Here is a 25,942-nt window from a genome sequence, read left to right on the forward strand (position 1 = left end):
ATTACATGTCAACATGCCCCTGTTTCCGTCCATTATCACATTAAGCCAGACCACTAGACTTTTGCCGCTGTTGGTTTCAAATTCCTAATTAGAAAGGTGGGGAGCCATTACGGTTACAGAGTTTTCGAAAATGCCTGTTTCTCTTGAAGACCACAGCACGTAAACTGCATACTGTGTCTCTTCTCAGGAATATTATAACTTTCTGTGCATTTATTTTTCAAGGGTCAATACCAGCTCGCTGCAGAAACGAAAGAAAATGAAATTACTGGTCTCAAGGATGATCTAAAAGCTTTGCAGGTAAAAGAGCTTCATTGAACGTGGTATTTAATGTTAATTATTCCGCAGAATTTAAGACTACATATAGACAACCATTCTCGAGCCTAGGATTTTGTTTACATTAGTGATACCTTGTTCCAGATTTCTGCCACCGTTAGGCAAAGTATCCCAAAATACTCTTGACAGGTTTTACTTGTATAGTTTCGTTATATTGTTAGGATAGACTTATAGATGTTATGATTAGGGTCCAGTTGGGATCATACTTAAGCCTAGGCACTCCCAAAAAGGTGACCCACATCCCCAGGTCATTGCTTTTCATGAAACACCATTTGGTTGGCCTCCATTCGACACATTGTTACAGAAATGTTTAGAAGTTAAGCATTTTAAAGATTATAGCCAATAACATTGGTGAAAAGTATGATAAACACTGCATTTTAGGCAGGTGAGGTGAAATAAAATGGACCTAGGGCCACAACATCTATTCTGTCTAGGGTTGCCTTTTCTCCAGGGGCAGAGGAGTGTCGCCTGACTGAATCAGTCAGTGAAAAATAAAATGATAATATAACAATATTATCAATTTTTTCAGCTAACTGACTGGTCCTGGGAGTCTTGGGCCGGCTTGGCAGGAAGGAGGAGTAGTATTGTGCACTGTAAAGTGCGCATGGTGGTTTGGCCAGCTGTCTTAGGCTGATGAGACCGTCATATGCACGGGTTGGAGAAACAGCGCAGACTCCCGGGCACTGTCTGAGCGGCAAACCAAGCCGCTCAGAATAATCCTGGCGCCGTTGACATGCTATTGAGAGCAGCGCTGGGATTGGGTGGGAAGCTTGTGCTGATGTCCTAGAGAGATTAGAGGAGCACCAAAGCGTCCGCGGCAGGACAGGTAAGTCTTTTTTTATAAATTATATCTGCCCCCCCTTACTCCTCACACACACACACACTGGGGTTTTGTGGCAGCAGCCACTGCTCTTGTCAGGTTATTTTACCAGCATAAGTGATCTTTTTATGTCCTGGTTAATATGAAAATGAGGAAAATCACCAAAAGCTGGTATTCTTTCTTCGATCAGTATCTACTTTAAACAGTAAACAGTAAAAGCACTTTATATAATGTGTTCTAAAGCTACCTTCATTGTCATGACTGTAGGAGAGTAGGATTTGCTTCTTATGGTTACCCCCACTTTTTGCTGCTGTAACACTGTTTTTCGACTTTAGACTGGCTGGAGCCCAGCTTTTCAGGACCCCAGCCTAGCTGCTTCCTCTCTAAATGATTCCTAGTACCTTAGGTACACAACAGATTGGATTCTGAGGTGCCCTTATAAGTCCCTAGTATATGGTATACTATGTACCCGGGGCATAGGTACCTCAGAGGCCTCCCAGGGGCTGCAGCATGTATTATGCCACCCCTGGGAAGCCCTCCAAAATGACACCACAGGTCTGCTACTGCAGCCTGGGTAAGGTGGTGCATGCACCCCTTACTGAGATATAGGTTCACTATATCTCACCTATCACTGCACATATAAACCTATCAGTCACCCCTATGGCAGGCCTTATCAATCCTGAAGGCAGGGTGCTTGGTTTTGTGTGTGAGAGTGCCCATGCATGATCAGAGCCCCTCTGCAGCCTTCGGAATCTCTTCTCCGGGGTTGTCTGTGATACAGCCTGACCATATACTCTTAAGTGCATTATAACCAAACGGTAAATGCTAACTTTGGACTGGCTGCACGGAAACATGTTGTGTTTGGTGTCAAACACCTTGGAATCATACCGCCACATCAGTAACTGGTGTGGGAGTATGATCCCACCCTTCTAGAGGTAGGGTCATGACAGCACCGGCCTTGGCATCACAAAATGGATGCTGCAGCCACAGACACGAGTCTGACCTCCTGCTGCTGACTGAAAGTCCGGCAGGGGAGGCCTGGACAGTAGGTTTCCTGTCACAGGGAGGTGTTACCACCTCCCAGACAGGCTTTAGTGTACAGGGGCTGGGTGGGTGCACTCTGAGAGTGCTTTGAAGTCCTGCACTGGGGCACATTTGGTGTCCCTGTGCATAGTCCAGCTCAAACAGGTTGCAGGGGCTACCATGCCCTGCTCTGGCGCGAAACTGGACAAAAGAAATGGGTGTAGCCACCCCTCTTTCCATACCCTCCCTAGGTGGGTCCCCTGAGTTAGTCCAACCCCTTCATTTGGTATAAAGGAGGAACCTCTGTAACCAGAACTTTAGAGAATCCTGGACTTTCGACGATCTGTTCAACGCTAGATGACTGAAGAATCTCCCTTGGGGTAAAGGAGTTACTCCCCTGCCTGGCAGCACCAAAAACGCATCTGTCCGGTCTGCATCTCCGAAGCTCCCGCTGGACGCCGGAGACTTTGCAACAGCAGAGTTGCATTTCCAGACTTCCCAGAAGCCGAACCGAGTCCCCAGCAAAGCTGAGACCCGTAGCCCTCTGGGTACCGTGGAACCGGAACCCCTGGACACTGTGCACATTTGCTAGTGCAATAGCTTCTCGGCATCCCTTGAGGCTGTGCATTGGGTTACTTGTAGCCCAGACCCCGAGCAGTGAATCCACCAAAGATTGCTGGCCTGCCTACTCCGAGTGACCCGTGGGCTGCCATTTTGTGATTCCTCTTGAGGTCCCTTCGCGATCCCTTGTCTGTTGACTTGTGGGTCCCTGAGAAGGGTAACTTTACTTTGATTGGGCTTCCCTGGTTGCTCTAAACGTGCCCTGACTCTCCATCGCTTTGGGAGTCCCCAGGACCTTGCTGGTTTGCACCGAAGCATCTTTCTCCTTTCTGCGTAGGTTGCTATTGCCAAGGCTTGTTGTGTCCAATCCGGGCACCGACGCTGCAGCATCCGACATCCTTTGTGGGACAGCTCGAATCCCGCTCCTGGTTGTCCTTGACGCCTCCTGGTCCTCGTGGCTGAAGAGTCAAGCTTCACCTCTTTCACCTGAAACACCCGACATCGGTGGGCATTTGTCTGTCGTACCCCTGGTCACTGGCAAGTGACTCAGACTCTGACCACTCTGCTTTCAGGTTCTTCACATCTCCGATCCAGGCTTGGATCTCTTCAGACACTTCGCATCTTCCCGGCAGCAGCACTTCTTCGCCAGCTTCCATTGAAAACGAAGACGTGACCCGACACCATTTGACACCTAGGCACCCGGCTTCCCTGGGTGAGGTCACTCGAGTACTCCGGTGCTCCCGTGGGTGTTGACCCTTGAACTGTCTAAGTCCAAGAGGGTTTGGTCCTAGTCCATTTCTAGGTGTCCTTTAACTCTTTTTTAGTATGTGGTTCGGTCCGCCCCTAGGGCCTAATGTGTATTTGTGCTACTTTACTGTTATTTTTGAAGTGTAACTTATGTGCTTTTGCTTCTAGCCTCATAAAGAGACTAGAGGGGTGTGTTTAGTAATAAATACATATATTTTATATATATACCTGGTGTGGTCTCCTTTCATTTAGCCACTCAAGAGATTATAGACTGGTAAAACAAGCTGCTTTACATTCCTTCAAGACTTAGCCTGAAGGCTGCTCTCCATAGCTACCACTAGGATAGCTTTCAATAAAGGTTGTCTTTAACCTATCATCAATAATGTGTTGTTTGGACTGGTGCATGGTCCCCACTATAACTAGTGGACAGCATATACCAGGCCAGCTTCTCACAGTGACTTATAGCTAAACTAAACAAATGCAGGTAAGCCATGGTAAAAAGGAACACAGGTGTTTTAAAATAAATAGTTGTTTTTGATTATTTTGTTCCAGCCTTTGCAGAAAACATGAACTAATAGACTGTATTTATTTTTGTATTGTAGCTTTAAATAGCGTACACAGCCCAAGGGCGTTGGAGTTGTTGTTTTCAGGAACACCAGTTTGCATTACACAAGATCAAATTCATTTTTATTTTAGGCATTGGGAGATTGATTGCCCAGAATCACAGGATGCTGAGAGGAAGCCGGGACTCCAACCTAGTTCCCAAGTTTTAAGGTCAGCAGGTCTGACCCTATTGTCACATCGTCTCCATTTTTAGGGGCGACCCTGCGGGTGTATGCGTTAGTGCATGCGTCTCTCACCAAGCACAGTCTGATTCCATCTAATCAGTGCCCATGCACTGCTTTTGACATGATTCAGGTACTAATTCTTCCTCTCCCCTTGCCTGCTTTTCTTTCTCATTTATTCCCATTGAACCTGCAATTTCCGTTAATTCAGAATCACTTGACATGCTGACATTACTAAAACAATTTTTAGGTCTAGCCTATAGCAGTAGCGCACATGCGCTGCTGTCTCTGCGAGGTATGCAGTAATGGAGTATGCAGTGGAAGCTCCGCCCACTCTCCGCCCATGTTTTTAATTGGCTCGTGTCATTGTCTTTCGTAAATGCTGCCTTCTGATTGATTATGAGGCTTGTTAGTCCCTCCCTATTATGGCCATGTAGTCAATTGTATTCTTCCATGGCTACTGGCGTTTGCAATGCAGTAGGTCTCGCGTAAATGCGAGTCCTCTTGCATTGCACATGCTTGTTTTAAATTACCTTCTCATATATGAGATTTATCGTGATTGGTTTGCTCTTTGCCTGAGCAGCTAAAGTGTTATCAGAAAGTTTAGTTGACTCACATGGTTTACCTTTCGAGCAGGAGGTCAGATGCTACCCTGACGTTAAAGCACTGTGTAGAAAATTGAGTTGTCACTGGTATTTGTGTTTTTTCACTCCTGTGTGGTCGCTTGTTTTTGGGATACATTTTTATAAATGCCAGTTCTGCCTTTATGAAGGGTGTGAAAAGCATAATTTCAAGCGATTGCCCTGGTGCTGCACCACATGTTACCTCCCATGACCTCAACGCGCATGTTTGAGATTTTTCTGAATTGTGACCAACAGCAATGAGTTCCTGAGTTGCAAATTATGTAAGATTCAAGTCTAGTGTATCAAGCTCTTTGTGACAGTCAGGAGCAGTGCTGAGTGCTTCCTCCCTTATCATGAGGCTTCCATATCCTTAAAGCAAGACCAAGTGCTCAAAAAATGCCTTGCCTTGAACTGCCCCAGCTATGAAGAAATATTACTTTGGTGAAGCAAGGACTGGGATACATTTTTGGTTTACAAGCTCTGAATTATAGTTTTAGCATATCTAAAGAAAAGTCCCAGATCTTACTGGGCCCTTAGCCATAGGTAAAGAATTAATTAGAAGCTGCAAATCACAAGCAATTTATATTTAATTAATTTCAATAAATCTTTTTAGGAATCAATGATGAGATTCGGGTGTGATGTTTAAGAGTTTTAATAAAATCTTTTAGTATATCTTTCTTTATTAACTCACCAATTCATCAAACCTCACTCCAATTAATAAAAATCTCTATTCTGAATCTCAAGACGAGGAAAGTATCTTTGAACCCTTAAAGAGTTCGAAATCGAGAGATGAAGGCATAAAGCTTTAAGCAGTCTGTCATTTACTTATGTACTTCCTATAAAGAGATTCAAGCTAGTCTGGCTGATGAGGGGTGATGCCCTGAAATCGGTCCCAGGATGCTTGTTTCTGGTCCAGGGAGGACCTGGCTTGGCAGTTCGGTCTGGACTGTTCCCATGAGGCACAGCGTCAAGACTGATTTGCATATGGCTTGGTCCAAACTGGGGTTGCATGGTGAAGAAAAGAACAATGGATTTAACCCAAATCTCTTGACTGGGGGTGAATGTTTGATTTGCTCTGTATTCTGTCCATCATCTGTGTTTCTTTTGCTGTAGACTAAAGCAAGCAATATGCTGCATGAAATTGCATAAGACGAAAGGATGTGATAGTATGTCACCTCCTCCTCAGCCGAGGACGGCAAATGTGCACACACATAAAAATCCCTGGCATTCCATGCATATGTATGCCCCTGTACTCACCTAGAACAAACATTAGTTGAAGAATATTCTTTCAAGTAGTCTACAAATTATGTTTTCAATTCATCTACATCATGTGAAAGTGTCATGTTAGTAAATGAAAATACAGATGTAAAATGCATAACCAATAATAATGTTATGGCTAATAATACCATTAGTAAAAATGTAATTCCTACAATAATCTTGCACCTAGTATTAGTTAGAATATATATGTTTATCCAAAGTCCATACAATTGAGTAAGTTTCTTGCAACTTTATTTACATTTCTTCTAAAAATGTTGGGCCATATGTATGAAACTTTGGTTTTGCGATTCTCAAATAGCGATTTTTAGAGAATCGCTATTTGAGAATCGCAAAATGCTATGTATGTAGGATTTGCAAATAATTTTGCGAATCCTACATATTCCTTAATGGCGAACGCAAATTGCAATTCGCAATTAAGGAATACCTCCCCATTCATTCCTATGGGCCTACAGGCCCATAGGAATGAATGGGAAGACATTCTCAATTTGAGATTCTCAATTAAAGAATCGCAAATTGAGAATGTAAGTTCAAGGGTACCAGGGTGTCAAAAGGACACCGTGTTGCACCCCTGAAATGTACAAGTGTGCTCATGTGGCACACATACATGCCCTAAGGGCATGTATGTGTGCCACATAGCACTTTGAAAAATGCAAAAAAGTGCATTTTTCAAAGAGATCGCAAATTACCACCAACTTGAAGTTGGTGGTAATTTGCGATTCCTTAATGCCAAATTGCACTTTTTCTGGGCCTCTTACATTGCATTTAAGGAATCGCAATTTGCGATTCCTTAAATGCATTCGCAAAATAAGGAATCGCAAATTTTGCGATTCCTTATTTTGCAAGGCTGTTTTCCTTTCATATATCCCACTTAGCTAAATTGCGATCGCAAACGCCGAAATTCTGCGAATTTCGGCGTTTGCGATCGCAATTTTGAATGATACATATGGCCCGCTATCCCTATTCTTCTACTGCATCCTAGGTAATCTTCTTAGCAACTTTTCAACTTTAATTTTAGTCTATTTGCTTAGTTCATTCAATGAGTTTATCAACAAGTGTTTTTTCAAAGTTTTTTTATGAACCTAAGAAAGAAACAGTTTAAATAGAGTTCAGGCAAATCTCTGCACCATTCCAGAAAGTCTAAGATTGGAACATTTAGCATTTGTCTCACATAATAAGTCCATTCAGATGCAAAATACCTTCAACTAGGCATTCTTGATCTTTTGGATCACCTCGGCATTTGATCTCTTTCTGTGTCACTTATACCACTTGACTGTTTCCTCGGTGATTGCAGGTGATATTGATCCAATTGACACACTTGATCTTTATAGAAACACATGCTTGAATCTTCTGTGTCGTCATGGTGGGAGTCTCACGGTAACAGTAGAATAGTAGTATCAAAGCTTTAAACCTAATTCCCAGTGAAAACCAATAGCATTTAGTAACATATATATATATATTTTTTAAACAATTTTTATTGATAAGGAAAAAGTGCATTGGTTCCAAGATAAACAGACATAGTAAGCGTTCATCATGAAGAAAACACATCATATGCATCAAATTAAAACACACTGCCAGCAAAGTACCATGCCCGGAGGCCACTTCCAGGGGAACCTTAAGTGTAGCCACCACCCTTTTGCAGGCTAGAGTCATAGGGAACGTGGTGGAATGTATTCAGAGGTCATGACATTAATCCACCTGTCCCAGCACCGGAGCTGGGGGTCCATCGTCTATCATGAGGCGGGCCATCATTGCTTGCCTATCTCGCCGCATTTCCACTATAGGGGCGTCCCCATTTTTGATCCCATTTTCTTGGGCATCCCCTACCCTTAAAAACCGTTTTCTTGGCTAGCTTTGCACAGTCCATATCTTTTGCCCAGTCCGATACCAATGGACTCGAACCTTGCCCCCATTTCTGTGCGATATTACGTTTCGCTATCATCCACCCCATTGCGGCCCATGCCTGCTCCATCTGGGAGAGGTCGGTAGCCTCCCATATGTTGAGGAGGCAGAGTCTGTTAGAGGGACGTAGGGGTTTGTCACCCGCTCTGATGAGTTGGCGGGTCACCTCCTCATTTAGTAACATATTAACATTATTTTAAAACATCCAAACTTAAGCATCAGAGCATAGACCCTAAAGTATCCAGCCCCTGCGGGGCCACCATACCTCAGGTTTCTTACCGCATGTCGTGTGTTAGGGAGTTTCCCTGAGCTCTGCTTAGTCACAGTGTTTCTACAGTTACCCTGTTGAACTTCCAGCTTGCAGTCCATCTCTTCATTTCATCTTTTCATCTGAGGTACAGGTCGGAAGTGCATTAGCCTGTCTTTCTGCAAAATGTCTGATTCTAAAAAAGGATTGTTTAGGTCCTGCAAGACTTGTGGAAAATCCAGATTTTATTCTGAGAATCCACACAAAGTGTCTTTATTGCCTGTATCCAGACCAGTATCTGAGAGAATGCAAGTACTATAACAAGGATGGTATGCAGTTCCTAATGTGAATGCAGGCGAACGTGTGTTGAGAAATGGGCTCGCCTTCCTGGCGGAGATCTTTTTTCCAAAAGCCGGTGGGTGAAGTGCGTGTGAGGTCCCTAAATTGTGTAGGTGATAATGATGTGTAGGGAAAAGTAAAATAGGGGAGAAGGTCCACTCAGAAAATTTTAATGAACGTGGCCCCTACCCTAATTAAAAATGAGACAAAAAACGCTAATCCCCACTCTAAGGATGTGGGGTTTATGCGTCTGTCAAGCGGTCAACATGTTTCTTGCCCTTAAGTCGATTTGATGGCAATTCGTCAGGACCAAAGGATCTACCTACACTTAAATGGTGGTGGTCTATAGTACAGTATACAGGTGACCACCCTTACAGCACCGAAAGAAAGTGTGGTACCTGCAATTCTAAAAACACAGCCCCATTAGGGTCATGGATGTGTGGTATCAGATCCGGCTAGTGGAGACACTAAGGTGTAGTGTCGGTTTTCAAGGAAGAGGGTGGCGGCAGACCTACCCCCACGTCGCCGGTCCGGGATGCAAGTACTGCCATACTTTTTCTACAAAAACCCTGAAGGGCTGTGAGGGTAGGCTGCTTCTCTGGCTGCAAAGGAAGAAGGCTGCTAAGGACTCTGAAAGTGAGGAGAAGCCTCACACCTCCTCTAAGAAAAGAAAAGAAGGGGAGCCTTCCTATTCCTATAGAGATTTTTAAAAAAACTAGATCTCAATGTAGAGAAGTGCCTGAGGAAAAGAGACCTGCCTGATTCCTCTACCTCACAGCAAAGAACTGGCTCAGTACCAGCATTTGCGCCTCACATTCACTTCAGAGATTCCATGTCTAAGAAAAACCACCTGTCGACGAAGCACTTCCCGTCTACGGCCTCTGTCTCTACAGGATCAGGCGCACTGTCAACGGTCTTGTCATCAACTTGTATCTTGTTCATGGTCAAGACGACAACGGCTGCTACATTGTCGAAGACAAAAGTGGTGATGTCACGGCTGTCGACAGCGTTAAGACTATCTTATTTTATTTATTTATTTGAAAAGTTTTATATAGTGCTGGCTAGATCCGGAGGTATCAGAGCGCTCTACATGAGGTAGGACATTGGTTTCAGAACATTGTTACATAGTTACATCAGTTGCTGGAGCATCGCATAACATAGAAAGGAAAACAGTATAACATAGTTACATGAGTAACAAAAGCATAGCATAACATTAGGCAAGGGGGAAAAAACTTCGGGAGACACAGAAAGGTCAGGCTGGAAGGGGAGGAAGACAAAGAATCATGAAGGGAGAAGGTGGGGGGAAGAGAGACACAACGGGAAGACAATGTCCGATGTCCTGCTGGGTAGGTGACGGGCGAGTGGTGAACCAGAGGCAAACTCCTCTATAGCCGCATAGGACAGCTCCAGCGGGCAATGGCCAAGGTTGCTCGGGCACCGCGGTATGTACAGACGGTTATGGGTTCCGCCTTGGGGGCATAGTTAAAAGTTCCATCTTGAGCACCGGTACTGCGATCCCAGTGGTAGTGGAACACTCACAATCCTCTACTGAGAGTGTCTCCCGTGCCGCTATGGACACTCTCAGAGAGGTCTCTGTATACCCGGAGCCCAAATGCTGGATCCCTCCCCCACAAGGGGAGAAAGGGTGCTTTTGTGGAAGGCCCATTTGTGGCGGCCATCTTAGGGACTGTCAGGCTGGTAAGAATGACCCTCACTGCTGCAGGGGGCAATGATAGTTGGGTCGCTGGATTCAGTTACCTTGGAATCTGCTGCTCCAAAACAGCAAAAGCTGTAGTAGCGTAGCAGGCAGGTGGGATTGCTCTGGGGCCTGTTAAGGCGTACTTCCTCTCACTGTGCCGTATGTGTTTTCTGGGAAAGCCATCACAGCTGTCCCAGCCTACGTTTTGGTTCCTCACTGACCTTTCATTAAGGACTGTGGAATGCTTTAGGAGAGTATTGGTGCACTTATAGAAGCTTCCTTATTTGCATGCTGTAACTGCTTTGGATTGTCATTCAGTTTCTATTGGGATCCAGCACGGCCGTGTTCACCTTGATCCAGCCTCTTTTGTTGCACTTGATAGCTCCTGTATAGTCTCCTTCTGGGTTCTGACAGGTTTGATGTAGGGACCCTCACTGGGGCAGAGTGCTCCGGAGTCTTTAAAACTGGCGCTGCTGCCTTATTGCTTATGAAGCGTCTCCGCCGGACACCATTTTGAGGTCAGGCACCCAGCTTCAACTGATCTTTGTCATCTGAGAGCCCCTCATCGATGGACCCTCACCATCCCCCGGGCTCGTCGTTGGATGCAACAGCACCGGGACCTCAGGCGCATTTAGACACTGGCAGCACTATTTCTAGGTTGGTGGCTGGTGTCCTCCTCTTCTTCGCTACGCTCCCCCCGCTCACCGACACCACCCTCGGCGGCGTCCCACGTATCTGGGGTGCTCTGTGCGAAGTCAAGCTATGCAGGCTTATTATTGGTCCCAGGGTGCGCCTCGCAGGGCTCACGTGTGCCCGCTCCCCTTGGCCCGTGGGACCCCAGACCTTCATCGACGTAGATTTCGCGGTCGATAGTCCAGCTCGTCACTACACCGTCGGCCACTTACATCTGATATTACAGACTGTTCTCTGAGGCTAACTCCACTCAGCAGCCCCCTTCTACACAGGACGTACCTTCTGTCATTTCTGGGTCGCAAACCACGCACACGCTGCCAAAGAATAGAAAATATGCATTTGCAGGTACAGAAGGCAATCTCATTGATCTTCCCATCAACAGTTTGTGCGGTGATGAACCTGTCTTCCTGTCAGTTGTCCTTTAAAGACTCATTAATACCAAAGGCAAAGCATCAGTCAATTTCCAAGAACTGGATGCACAGACTTTTGCCAATCTAGGGTTTATGGTTCCATTCAACTGCTTTACTATTCCAGAAGCTTGCAGCCGATAGCTACAGTGCAACTTCTATTCCACTTGTAATGCTGCACACACAATCTTGAGGATCTCATTATTAAAATGAGCTCCTCGATCTGAGTCCATAAAAACGGCGTTCTGCATTGGGGGACCAGTTCTTTGTGATGGGTAGGCTTCCACCCATCGGGCAAAATTGCACATTATAACCAGGACATACCTCAGCCCATTACCAAAAGGCATCTGGATAAAATCCATTTGCATCTTGTTAAAAGGTCTGCCCAGTCTCCATATGTTACTTAGTGTAACTGATGTTCTTTTCCCTGCATTTATCTGTTGGCATGCTATACAATGGTGACATAGACCCTCTGCAAGCATCCTAAATCTAAAGTTAACTATGAAATGTTGTGTCATGTGTGGCAACAAGCTGTCTTGGAACACTGGTCTTCCATCTGCTAAACTCCAATTGTCATTTGTATTTTTTCCAGATCCTGCCCTGATCCAAGCCTGTTGTGACATTTTCTTGCAACCTCTTGAATTCTTTTTATGTATCAGCTATAGACATCAACAATGAAAAGACAGCATCTTCTTGAGATTCACCTGTGAATATTCTGTTAAATATGTAAGCCACTATGGTACAATAAAGCGCTACTTTGGTAGCATATCTGTTGCCAACTGTGACAAAGCAATTGCCACTTTGGTTAGCTGCACACTTAACTGCAGCAAGTGGGGAGTTGCAATGCATCCAGTAACCTCTTGACGTTGTCACCATTCCGTATTGGTGATCCTTCTATGTCATGAATCCTGTTTGTGGCCATTACTGCCCAAAGTCATCAACAACACCAAAGCCATGCTGACTATCTGTAATATAGTCACTCTCATTTGGGCTGTTAAATTACAGGCGCTGGTAAGTGCAATTTATTCTGCAACTTGTACCTTAAAGCCAGGAAGCATCAACGTTCTCTTGGATTTTACAGACAGCATAAGCTGCTCTCAGGATACTATCATTTGTTCTCAAGCATGAGTCATCCACAAACAGTGCATAATCAGGTCTTATTAAAGCTCTTATTAAAGGCTTATTTTTTATGTCAGACCTTGGTTTAGTGCATAACTCCGTGACATCTTCTCAGGAAGGGGCATCAAAGTACTGGGTTTCAAAATATGATACCTTCTCAATTGTACATTATCAGAAGCCAGAATCTGTTGTTTATATCTGGTTAATTTGTTATCACTATAGTTTTACACCTCTCAAGGCCGAGACTTACTGCAACTGATTTCAGACAACTAGTCAGCCCTGTAGCTACGGGATCAAGGGTAATCAAGAAATAGGCCACAGTCCTTCTCGCCTCACTGTATATCTGTGTAAGCACTGAGAGAGCACAGCCCTCCCTCTTATTGCAAAACAAAGTAAACCTCTTGGTATAATCTGGCATTCAAAGTGCCGGGACATGACAGAGACTTTCTAACAGCGCTAAGAAAGCTTTCATGCATTTGTGTCTCATTGAAGTGGAACAGGCACATCTCTTTGTGTTAGCCTAAGCAAATGCGTTGCCACCAGGAAAATGTTTGGTATTGTTATGTGGTTATGTAGGCCTCAGGCGAGTTACACCACCATTTTACATGTTCATGTTTAAAGTTGATATCTTTCTTAAATGCCAACTCTTGACACACATTTGCTTGCGCGACCGAATGGGATAATATTCTCTGAAATGAAATTAAGTCCACTGTACAAAATGTTGATGTTTGTTGTTTTCCGCTCAGCGACAGCTCTGCAGTGGTTGAATCAATAAGGACGGTCTGACTAGAGCTGCGGCATGGTAACATGGGTGAAGTTTATTATATAAACAACACCAGTCCTTTGTTTAGACAGAGGACCATTTTGCTGTCACTGTCAAGGTCGGTCCATGCTGGAATTTCATCCCAGCTGAATTCTGTTTACCTTGCTGAGAAGGACGATGGCCTGCTCTGCATAAGAACATGCTCCCAGATAAAACATACCCACGGGTAACTGGAGAGTTAAATCACCTTAAGGTATTCTGGCAGATTCGCACCCCCCAAGGCCACTAGGTTAGGAAGCGCTGGGTAGGAGCATAGACACAATTATATGTAAGCATATAATGTTCGTAACAGTACAATGGTTGAATTGTTCATTTTCTTTGCGATTCTTGTAATGCTGATTACTTTGTTTTGTTTTCTTCTATTAATCATTGCAGCAAACTTATTTTACACAAGAATATTATTGCTTCAATACATTTTTTCAATGCCAATTTGAGTATTTATCGTGCCTCCCTTTGGGCATGCATGTGTTCCTAATGAAAGGGACTGATCTTTTTCCATGATTTCCTTGGGGAATCAGGGTTGTCATGTTCTGAGGTGGAACATACGTCTGGTACCTTGTAGGGTTTATCGCTCCAGTTGGTGCACTGTGAGCCAGGACTAAGGCCAACATATCCAGATGGTGGACTCAGTCTCGCACAGTTTTGACGTTTATGTTGTCCAAATGCACAGTATTACTGAAATAGTATGAACCATATGCCATGGCACCACCTATTGTTCTAGCTTGGGCACTTATTTAATGGGTCTCCTGAGTAGATTTCTTTTGTGTGTCCAAAGACCCTACTCATCAATTAACTGGAGAGGTCAATGGTTTTAGGGAAAAATCACCCACAGTTAAGTGAGGAACCCCTATTTCTGGCTGTAGGTTGTTCAAGGTTAAACCTTTAAAAGGGTTACCCCACAAAAGTTACCCTCTCTGAATTTCGTATATTCAAATGGCTAATCCAGCACAGGTGGTTTTACCACTAAATTGCAGACATGCACTAACACAAACGTCATTACAACATGGGCTCACTCTTGCTGGTGGGTATGTTACCTTTGTGGTTGAGGCCCGCGAAGCATACAGAACAGAGGTATTCTTTTCATGGGTCATATTCCAAGCAACAAATGCCAACACAAGGAAGTTTCACATACACGTTGAAATAGCAGTACCAAACAACTATGAGCATATGTGGATTTAGAAATCCTATTGATATATCAGGAACACATGAATTGGTTCCCTGGTGCCCTCCCATATACAGTAGACAATGTTAAACTGGGTCCATTCAGACATGAGGGAGCAACATGGTCAGTCTTAGCTGATTACGCATCTTATCCAGCTATAGGAAACCTTGCAGCCCCAGGGCTTTGCATACTATACATAGATATAGGTACACTATATAGAGGACTAATGCAATTCGTTATAGCTAACCACAACAGCAATTTTAGTAAGGGCTGTACAACCACAATTGGTGGCGCCTGGAATTAGCCCAATTACTATTAATGCAATTATGGGTAAAGTTCCTGCCAGACAGGATGAGATTCCATTCAGAATCGTACAAAAAACAAATCAGCTTGACGCAGTGTTCCCCATACAGGACCCGAAGAAAATCATGGAATTCTCAAAATATGCCTGCCAATAGAGATGGTTCCCCCAGTGGAAGGCTGCACCACTTGGGGCACAGTCTTTGATGTAGTCTATACCATAACGGATAGTACCCCATCATTATCTGTTTTACCAGAGGTACTTAAACAGATTAAAAATGAATATGGGGCAGCCCCTGCCCTGGATTTGGGGATGACATTAATGGTCAGTTTTGCCACGGTATCCCCAATGATATTAAGTATTATAAAAGGGGAAGCAGCAGAGTTGTCAGTACACTAGCGGCTCAATTAGGTTGCTCCCATAGCCCAGGAGCGCAAACTTCCTAAAATGATTGCAGAAATACATATATCAATAGGTAGAGATAATTTGGATGCCAGACCTAACAAGCCAAAACCTAAGATTAATTATTAAAAGGATAGCTTGATAAAGACACCTGAGTCTTCTAATAAAACTACTGGGATAATAAGAAAAATAAAGACAAAACTAAAACACAGAGTGGATCTCCTCAATAGGAATGCTCTGGGAAATCCTTTAACTTGTGTCACCATGATACAATTAAACAGCCTGATAACTATCAGGATACTGATACACGACCTTCTAGTTTCTTTCAGGAATCACCTGAAAAACACTCGGAGCGGAGGAGGACGATCAGAGTGCAGATCGGAGTAGTATGTGAAACCGAAGACGGACTCACAACGCTCTTCTGACTTCATAATGAAAAAGGAAGAAAAACTTCCGAAGCCAACGCCTCAATTTAAAAAGAAGAAGGTGATTGGTATTAAAGTTAAACTTGCCATGCATATAGAGGACTCTGCTTCTAAGTGGATATTGTCCTCTGACTCTGCTGGACAGTGTGGCAGAAGTCAAGATAGTTCACTTGAATCTTATGGAGTGTCTGGTGGCTGTAGTAACGAGTGACTACATCCAGCTGGATACACCTGACCAGAGACTGAGTGTCTCAAGTCAATTATATGAATTACAACTCCAGATGGAGGGGTATATACCACATACTATCAATGTTCTCTTTTGGGAAAACTTGTCATTCGGCTGTGACATTCTCATGTCTGATTGGCCACCTGAGTTTGTTAGGGAATGCCAACTAGGAGAAACAGTAATATTACCAGCTTTTTCCGACCTCGTACCAGATTCAGTAAAACACACATACACCAAGGAGGGGTACATCGGAGGGCAGCAAGTGGCTTAGAGGCAGCATTACACCGTTGATGAAAGTATGACTATAGGGTGACGCTCCCACCTCTACCCCCATTTTGGAGAGAAATTGATGAAACTCTGGTCGTTCCTGAGGAAATTTCCAACAGTGGCAAGTATGGCTATTATGTAATTCCCTAACCCCAATTTGAAAAAGGTTTTTTGTTCACAAATTAGGGAGAGAGCAACAGGTATGCAGAAAAGTGGAATCCCTATCCTGATGAAGGCCAAAGACCCCATGGGGCGACTTGGGGTCTGAATCATGTTGCTGATGAACACAGTTGACAGGGAGGATGGGTCCTAAAAATCCAAGTACACACCTAATTAATATAATTTTTTATCCTGCCAGGATAGGTCCAGAATAAAAATTGAGTGGACACTCTCTGAAGTAGTTTTAGATCTTGTGTTTGGAGGATTCTAGGTTTGGTTGGGCAATTTGTCGGTCCTTTTGAATAAAAAAATGTTTTTCGCTCCACTCTGAAAGTTGCTCAGCATCAGAGTGTTGAAGCACGCCCTATGATGAAGCATGACACGATTGAGTGTGTGAAGGCAGTATTAATACAATGAAGGGTTTCGCTTATGGAAACTAGGTAGCTTCTAGGAACAGATGTGTATTGTTTTCCCCTTTCTTTTGTGTGGTACATGTTATGTGAGTAGGGAGGATGAAACGAAAGAAAGTACCTCTCTCACCCTTGTTCTCGTTGTATGTTTAGAAATAGTAATATTACCAGCTTTATCCGACCTTGTTCCAGAATCAGTAAAGCACACATACACCAAGGAGTGGGTCCTAGCACAAGCCCCGGTATTATACCACAGCCATGTGGGTTAGGATGAAGGATGCCCTTACCACATCATACCCCTATGGACAAGCACAACTACAATACTGCATTAAACATGAGGCAAAACAACAGGTTAGAGAAAGCTTCACACAACTTAAATATCAGGACGTAATAGAGAGTTACATCTCACCAATGGACAACCCTATGTTTCCAGTAATAAAACCAGATCATGTATATCGCTTAGTCTTAGACATCAGACAATTAAGCAGAGCAGCATGCACATTTGCAGTACAAAATGCACATAGCATGCCACTAGTGAACGATATAGTTCGTAAAAGAATACAAAACCACATTAGATATCGCAAATGTTTTTTTTCCTGCCAAAACATAGTGCCTGAAAGCAGGTGTTGGACTGTATTTAGCACCCTGCCTCTCGAACACAATTCTGTTGATTGCCACAAGAGTATCACAATAGCTTCTGGCAGTTCTGAGGCAGTGTAACAGACCTGTTACAAAGGATGTGACCTAATGGCTTGACGGGTCTACCTTAAAGCTGGGGAACCGGTTCAAGTCTCGGCAGGGACGCCCAACATCCTGTGATTCTGGACAAATCACTTAATCTCCCTGTGCATACCAAAAAAAAACTGTGTCCGTTTCTAACGTATCTGGTGCTCATGTAAAGTGCTCAGACACATTTCGGGTCAAGTTTGCGCTACATATAACAAAAACATTTCTTTTTTTTAAATTGGCGACCAAGCATTGGCCTATGTCGATGATATATACTTGACGTATGATGATTTATCAACTCATTTGGCCTAAGTAGTTCGCATTATTCTGGGATTTGCTTTCTTAGGCTATAGATTCAATTAATAAATATAAATAAATTACTTATCTCAGTGTCCTGTTCTTGCGATACGAGTTGTCAAATGAAGGCAAAAGTCTAGTGACACATTTTTGAGAGAAGAATGTGCTTTTACAACCACCAAACACACAAAAAAACTCCAATCAATTTTGGGTTTTCAAAATTTTGACAGAACATACGTACCAGATTATGCACAACGGGTAAAAACGTTTTATGATTTAATTTGTTAAGACTTTTCAAGTTCACATGTACACACACGTGTCAAAACCACAAATTTGGTGATCTGCGTGATTACCGGAACCTCAGGAAACACATGTCACATTCAGTGAGGGTAACACTGTACCAGTTTCTTATAAATTGCATTATACACAAATGCATAATTCAGTTTGTAACAACAGAAAAGATACTGGCAGTGGTACAGACCGCTCTAGTGAAAGAAAGGTCATTGGCTCAGGGAAAATGTATAATTGTTGTGACTACGATTCCAGCCTTGGAGACTGTCACAGAGGCCAGTATCCCTAAAGCGAAAGCTTTGCATCAAAGATCAGTGGGCCAATTCACTAATAGCAGCAGATGTAGATTGTCTTTGACTATACACTACAAACACACGCAGGCCTACAATAGGAACATGAATATCCTCTGCCTAGTGAAATTATGCCTCTAGTGTAGTATAATTTCATAGTTTATACTGACGGTTCTGCCCTGCCTGCAGTTGGAAGAAAATATCACTACTTAGTCGCCTGCGCAGCGGTTAAGGGTATAATGAGGAATGGAGAATTGCAGCCTCTTAAAACACACACACAGTCACTAGGTGATTGCATTGCACAGCTGGCTGCACTGAAAGCTCACATCTTGGCACTTGAGAATACAGATCCTGAATTTCCCACACTTATAGTGTGCGATTCGTATTACTGTGTCCAGTTTTACCATGATTACATACACACTAGAAGCTAGAATGGATTCAGAGATTCTAAAGAGAACACAATCAAGCATAAAATGCTTTAGGGACAAGTGGCAAAACTTAGTGAGTTTGCCACAGGCTAATGTTATTTACACGCTGCACAGAAGTCACTGGCTGATGAAGCCTCAAGGCACCGGTGTAAACTGCTGCCATAGCTGCAGTGACTTTTTCCAACATAAGACTAGATTGAGACATTATGAAGGCTTTCACGGCTCCAAAGTGTGGCACACCTATACTGAAAGGTTTTCCAGCAAAATACTACCACCTGCTAAGTGCGCAAAACATTCTGTCTGCTCATCTTCCTGGAATTGGGGATAGAATAGTACCTAATTCAGACCGCAGGTTAGAATAAATTCTAGCAGTGCATGAGAATCTAGCATCTGCTCACGCGAGGGGTGGCAGCTACAATTTCACTGTTGCAGCAACAACACTAGTGGCCAGGTCTATTCAAACAGACAAAAGACTATGTCCTTAAATGTGACATTTGTCAACAGATAAAGGTTTCCACCATAGCTCGCCCACCGCAGACACTTCTATTGGTCTCGAACAAGCCTCTTGCTTGGGCATATGTGGACCACTGTCGTCTCCTACATTCTTATGGGTCTTATAAATTCATAATGTTAGCAGTGGACTCCAGCTCTCGAACTCTTTGGGTTTGGCCACAGCAATCAGCTGAGGCTCGAACTGTAATAAAGGACTTGAAAGACTTAATTGGCACATATGCAGTATCTGCATCCCATTTGGACCGGGGTCTAGCGTTTGCCTCTAGAGCTTACCGAGACACCATGGGAACATTGGGAGTGACTGTGCACTACTCCTCCCCATACTGTCCTGAGGATAATGCGGTTGGGGAGAGAAATAACTGTGACTTAAAGCAGTGTTTGACAGCTAGAATATTTGGTTCAGGTCACAGATGGGTCCATCGCCTGTATAGGGTACAGAGCCTTAAATAATCTGCCAAGAAGATTCTTGGGTGGTTGGACTCCCTAAGGGGTCCTGTTTGAGGTTAAGATGTGGGTTCCAGACCTTGACAGTCACAGAACAGTGGCAGCAGAATTGCCTTTTGCTATCGGTGAATGTTTGGTTGTCTTACAGAATCTGAACAACTTCAGAAACATTCTGCCGCTGGGGAAGTGAAGGCAACTCCTAGTTAATTCCAAAGATTCGTGATCTAGTGCGGAAGAAAAGAATGGACAAAAAGGAGTGGGGGCCACTTTGCAGAGCGCATGTGGCTGTCCTGGCTGTTGAAGGTACGAGAACTGTACTTTTTACCTCATCTTGTTGGTAGCAAACGCAAGAGATTTGTTTTGATAGATATCATCAAGCCACACACTGAAGTTTTACTACTTCCAGCTATATCTAAAAACACCATACAGTCATTATGTCTGCATTCACAGATTTCAACACAAGCAAATAATCAAGCTGTTTATTATACCCCACCATTGGCTGAGGCTACCTTGTCAGCATTGACGATCTTTCTTCAGATTTATCAAACCTACCTCCACAGCATAGAAGACGTGCATTTTTTATTTGGCTCAAAAGATATATTTAATCCCACCATGGATATACATTTTGATTACAACTTCATTACTTTTCGTCTTCCTTTGGATTGATTTTGTGACAGTCTTTTTCTTGCTTCTGAATGGACACTATCTCCCAGAGCACTGTTGAACTGGTAAACAAGGTATTGACACCTCACTCTTCATCACACAATGTGCGAAGAGACCTGTCCCTTGTGAACATTTCAGTGGTTCCGGTTCCTGATGGTATTGTTTGGGACAAGGTACCCTATGACATATTTGGTCCAGCAGAGACTTTACAAGTCCTATATGTGTTTCTACTTTCTCTTTCTCTTAACAATGTTATTACTTCTGGCAGCATCTCTGACGAATGGGACATTGGTACAGTAAAGCATGAATGCTTGATGATTTAGAACATTATACTGTATATGAAAGTGAAGATATGTATACAGATACATCTAATTATAACGAAATGTTTTGTTTTCACCGTTATACACACCATTATTCACATAAAGCAGGTACTTCATGTATAGAATTTAATTACACACAATGGGAACACTGCCCATCACCATCAGTGGGTAGTTCAAAAACATTTGCACAGGAGTTTACACATTTTTCTGGTCACAAACCCATAGACCTAGACTCCTTTTACTATAAGCCTGTCCTTTCCCCAGCACAGAAAAATATTCTAACTGACACAGTGCTAATTTATGTGGCCTCTCTCATTTCACAGTTGTTAACACAAAGGTATGACTTTTGGAAAGATAACATTGATTTGAAATCCATCTGGGGAACTTAAGATTGGCAAGTTCAGGGAAATGAGGCTTTGTTTAGACCATGCCTTATACCAAAACAAATGATTTCCCTGAACCAAACAGTGCAGCAAATATCCTATCTCGGCATGGCCAAAATAAAGGTTATGAATACACCAAATCTTCCCACATTTGCAACCTTTGAGAATTGACAAAAATTCACAAACTACACAGAGGAAGCATTCAACAACATGCTTAGGAATGGTACATAGAATTCTTCACGTTCCAGTCCAGAGGGAATGCTAATACGATGGAGGTCATGCACATTTTTCAGGTTAAATAGGCCAGACCGACGTTATGCACAGACACAACACTCAGGAGTAGTAATAATATATAACGTCGGAAAGTTATGCCTATATTGGCTAAAACATTCAATGTTAGATGAGGTGAAACAACAGTTGTCTCTCTTTTCTGAAGACATGGATTTACAGGGCTTCTTGTTAGGTCCTAGAAAGCCACGTCAAAAACACTTTTTGCATGCAATATACAATGAAGTGTGGAGCGTGTCACAGCAGGAAGCTGTTGAGCAGATACGTGAAATCGACAGAGCAAGTTTAGGAAAGGCTCTTGCAATAGTAGACAATGGTATCCACTAGGATATATTCTCTGAGTAACTTTGTGTTGTCTGTCATTGACATCATACAAAGTGACTTGTCCCTTTTACAACATGAACATATGCAGCGTCGATCTATCTTGCTACTGAGCTGAACTTTGCAGACTGTGCAGTGGTTGTGACCCGTGGAAACATTTACCACAAGTTTATTTTTGTCATATCATTTGACAAAAGAACAGAAAACCATGGCCAGACAAAATGTGACATACACAATGTTACACCTAGGAAATCTTGAAAAATTACCATTCACTGTAGCAGAGACACCACCAGCTGATTGGATAATGCATGGGTTTATTTCTATTTCAATTTAAATTTTTCACTTTAAGTACTGCTTACAACACAATCAAAGTAGCTAGGGGAGGGATTTGTACATGAGGCATGGGTCCTATTTTTCAATCAATCAATCAATCAAATAATTTGTAAAGCGCACTACATACCCGCAAGGGTTTCAAGGCGCTGAGGGTGGGGAGTGGGGGGGGGGGTGCTGTTGCTACTGGTCGAACAGCCAGGTCTTGAGTCGTCTCCTGAAGGTTAAAAGGTCTTCGGTTTGTCGTAGGTTGAGGGGGAGGGTGTTTCAGGTCTTGGCTGCGCGGTGGGAGAATGATCTGCCTCCGGCTGTGGTTCTACGGATGTGTAGGACGGCAGCCAGGGAGAGGTCTGCGGAGCGGAGTTTCCTGTTGGGTACGTAGAAGGAGAGTCGACTGTTGAGATAGGCTGGGCCGGTCTTGTGGAGTGCCTTGTGTGCGTGGATCAGGAGCTTGAAGGAGATTGTTTTGTCGATGGGGAGCCAGTGCATGTTCCTCAAGTGGGGGGTGATATGGTCGCAGCGCGGGACGTCGAGGATCAGGCGTGCAGAGGCATTCTGGATTCTTTGCAGGCTGCCGATGAGCTTGGTCGGGGCTCCGGCATAGAGGGCGTTTCCATAGTCGAGTCTGCTGCTGACTAGGGCCTGGGTGACTGTTTTCCTTGTGTCTGTCGGGATCCATCTGTAGATCTTGCGGAGCATACAGAGGGTGTTGAAGCAGGTGGAGGAGACAGCGTTGACTTGTTTGGTCATGGTGAGTTTTGAGTCAAGGATGACTCCCAGGTTGCGTGCGTGGTTGGTAGGTGTGGGGGGTGTCCCCAACGATGCGGGCCACCATGAGTCATCCCATGCTGAGGGGTTGGGCCCGAGGATGAGGATCTCCGTCTTGTCTGTGTTCAGCTTAAGGCAGTTAGCCTCCATCCAGTCGGCGACGGCCTTCATTCCCTGGTGGAGGTTGGATTTGGCGGTGAGGGGGTCCTTGGTGAGGGAGAGGATCGGTTGCGTGTCGTTGGCGTAGGAGATTATGTTCAGGTCGTGATGTCGGGCGATGCGTGCGAGAGGCGCCATGTAGACGTTGAACAGCGTCGGGCTGAGGGAGGATCCCTGCGGGACGTAGCAGATGATCTCGGAGGCTTTGGATCGGTACAGGGGGAGGCGGACTCTCTGGGTTCTGCCGGAGAGGAAGGAGGAGGTCCAGTCCAGGGCCTTGTCTCAGATCCCTGCGTCATTGAGTCATGTGCGTAGTGTGCGGTGGCAGACGGTGTCGAAGGCGGCGGAGAGGTCCAGAAGGATGAAGGCTGCCGTCTCGCCGTTGTCCAGTAGGATCCTAATGTCGTCTGTGGTGGCGATGAGGGCGGTCTCAGTGCTGTGGTTGCTGCGGAATCCTGACTGGGAGGGGTCCAGGATGCTGTTGTCTTTGAGGTAGCAGGTGAGCTGGATGTTGACTATCTTCTTGATGACCTTAGCTGGGAACGGAAGCAGGGAGATGGGCTGGAGGTGTTTGAGTTCGCTCGGGTCCGCCTTGGGTTTCTTCAGTAGGACGTTGATCTCGGCGTGTTTCCAGCTCTCAGGGAAGGTGGCGGTCTCGAAGGAGAGGTTGATGATGTTGCGCAGGTGGGGTGCGATGGAGCTGCCGGCTTTGTTGAAGATGTGGTGTCGAAAAGGGTCAGACGGCAGGCCGGAGTGGATTGTGCCCATGGTCTTGATCGTGTCTTCGATGCTCACGTTGGCCCACGTTGTCAGGGGGTCGTGGTCGGTGGGGTGTGGTGGGTTCGGCGTGTTCGGGCCTGTTGGGGTCATCCGGAGGTTGAAGCTGTTGTGGATGTCGGCGATCTTGCGGTGGAAGAAGGTGGCTAGGGAGTCACACAGGGCTTGCGACGGCGGGATGTCGTTGGCGTTGGAGCTGGGGTTGGAGAGTTCCTTCATGACGTTGAAGAGCTCCTTGCTGTTGTGTGCGTTGTTGTCGAGGCGGTCTTTGAAGGAGGTCCTCTTGGCGGTCCTGATGAGGTGGTGGTGGTTGTGGATGGCGTCTTTGTGCGGCTGCCCGGCGACTTCTCGCTGTGCCATGTGTTCTCCAAATTCCGGCAGGTGCACTTTGATGCTCTCTTGCTGGTGTCTCTGGGGGTTTGTTTTTTCAGCGCGGCTAAGGTGTTGGCCCAGTCGTCTATCCATCGTCTAAGGGTGCGTGCACCTTCGTCTGTTGGTCGGTGAGTTGAGTGCGAGGTTTGTCTGTAGTTGTACTTCGGTGATTTTGCCCCAGCAGCGACGGGGGATCTGTAGGGTGCGGTGATGTGCGACGGGTTTCCGGAAGGTGAAATGGATGCAGTGGTGGTCGGTCCAGGTGGGTTCGGAGACGTGGCTGAAGGAGACATGGGGGCTTGAGGAGAAGATGGCGTCGAGCGTGTGTCCGGCGATGTGGGTCGGCGTCGTGACGAGCTGTTCCAGTCCGAGGTTGGCGAGGTTGTCTATCAGGGTGGAGGAGTTGCTGTTGTTGTTGTTCTACAGATGGAAGTTCAGGTCTCCGAGGAGGATGTAGTTGGTGGAGGTGCGGGTGCCTCTGCGTCTTCGATGCAGGAGAAGCTGCGGTTCCAGCAGGCGAAGTGACCATGGGTGCGCTTCGGGGCGGCCCTGAAGCAGGTGAGGGTCCGTCCTGGGTTGAGAGCGATGAGGGTGCTGGCGTCGTATCGGAGGCGGTCTTCATGGCTGGTGCGGGGGCCAGGGGTTCTGGCACGATCCAGGCGCGGACGGGCGCAGACGGGCTTGCCTTAGGTGCGCCTTCGGTGTGCCAGCGGCGAGGCCGTGCAGTGGCCGCCATTTAAGTGGAGGTGGGAGGGAGGAGCAGCTAGGAGGTGGGAGACTGGTGGCAGGGGGCAGCGAATGGGCACGGAGGGGGGCAAGGCTGCAGGAAATGGCACACAAGAGCACGGGGAACAGAAGGCAAAAATGGGCAGCGGAGCACAGAAGGAACCAAGGGCACACAAGAGCACGGTGAACAGAAGGCAAAATGGGCAGCTCGGCACAGAAGGAACCAAGGGCACACAAGAGCACGGGGAACAGAAGGCAAAATGGGCAGCGGGGCACAGAAGGAACCAAGGGCCCACAAGAGCACGGGGAACAGAAGGCAAAATGGGCAGCGGGGCATAGAAGGAGCAAAAGGGCACACACGGGCACTCAGAGAACGCAGGTGGAGCTGCAGCGGGGGGGGGAACCTACCTGGCAAGGTCAAGGGTCACTCTCCTCACCGCGCAGCGGCCGCTGTTTAAGGGGAGGTGGGAGGGAGGAGCAGCTGGGAGGCGGGTGGCAGGGGGAAACGAATGGGCACGGAGGGGGGCGTGGCCGCAGCGGATACAGCGGCAGGAGCGGCGAGGGGGGCGAGCAGGCACAACAGGGGACACGGGGTACAGAAGGAAAAACGGGCAGCAGGGCACAGGAAAGGGCACACAAGAGCACGGGGAACAGAAGGCAAAAATGGGCAGCGGGGCACAGAAGGAACCAAGGGCACACAAGAGCACGGGAAACAGAAGGCAAAATGGGCAGCAGGGCACAGAAGAAACCAAGGGCACACAAGAGCACGGGCAACAGAAGGCAAAATGTGCAGCGGGGCACAGAAGGAACCAAGGGCACACAAGAGCATGGGGAACAGAAGGCAAAATGGGCAGCGGGGCACAGAAGGAGCAAAAGGGCACACAAGGGCACTCAGAGAACGCAGGTGGAGCTGCAGCGGGGGGGGAGCGACCTACCTGACAAGGTCAAGGGTCACTTGCAGATGTAGAAATGGTGCAACTGAGGTTTTTCTTAGTGATACAGATTGCAAGAACACTTAAGGCCATTCTCTTGTTTGTAGGGAAGTTCTAATTCATGAAGAATGTAATGCATCCAAGGCAAATTAGTCTTGTTATCTGA

The sequence above is a fragment of the Triturus cristatus genome, chromosome 3_2 (assembly GCF_964204655.1).
Source record: "Triturus cristatus chromosome 3_2, aTriCri1.1, whole genome shotgun sequence".
Classification (NCBI taxonomy): domain Eukaryota; kingdom Metazoa; phylum Chordata; class Amphibia; order Caudata; family Salamandridae; genus Triturus; species Triturus cristatus.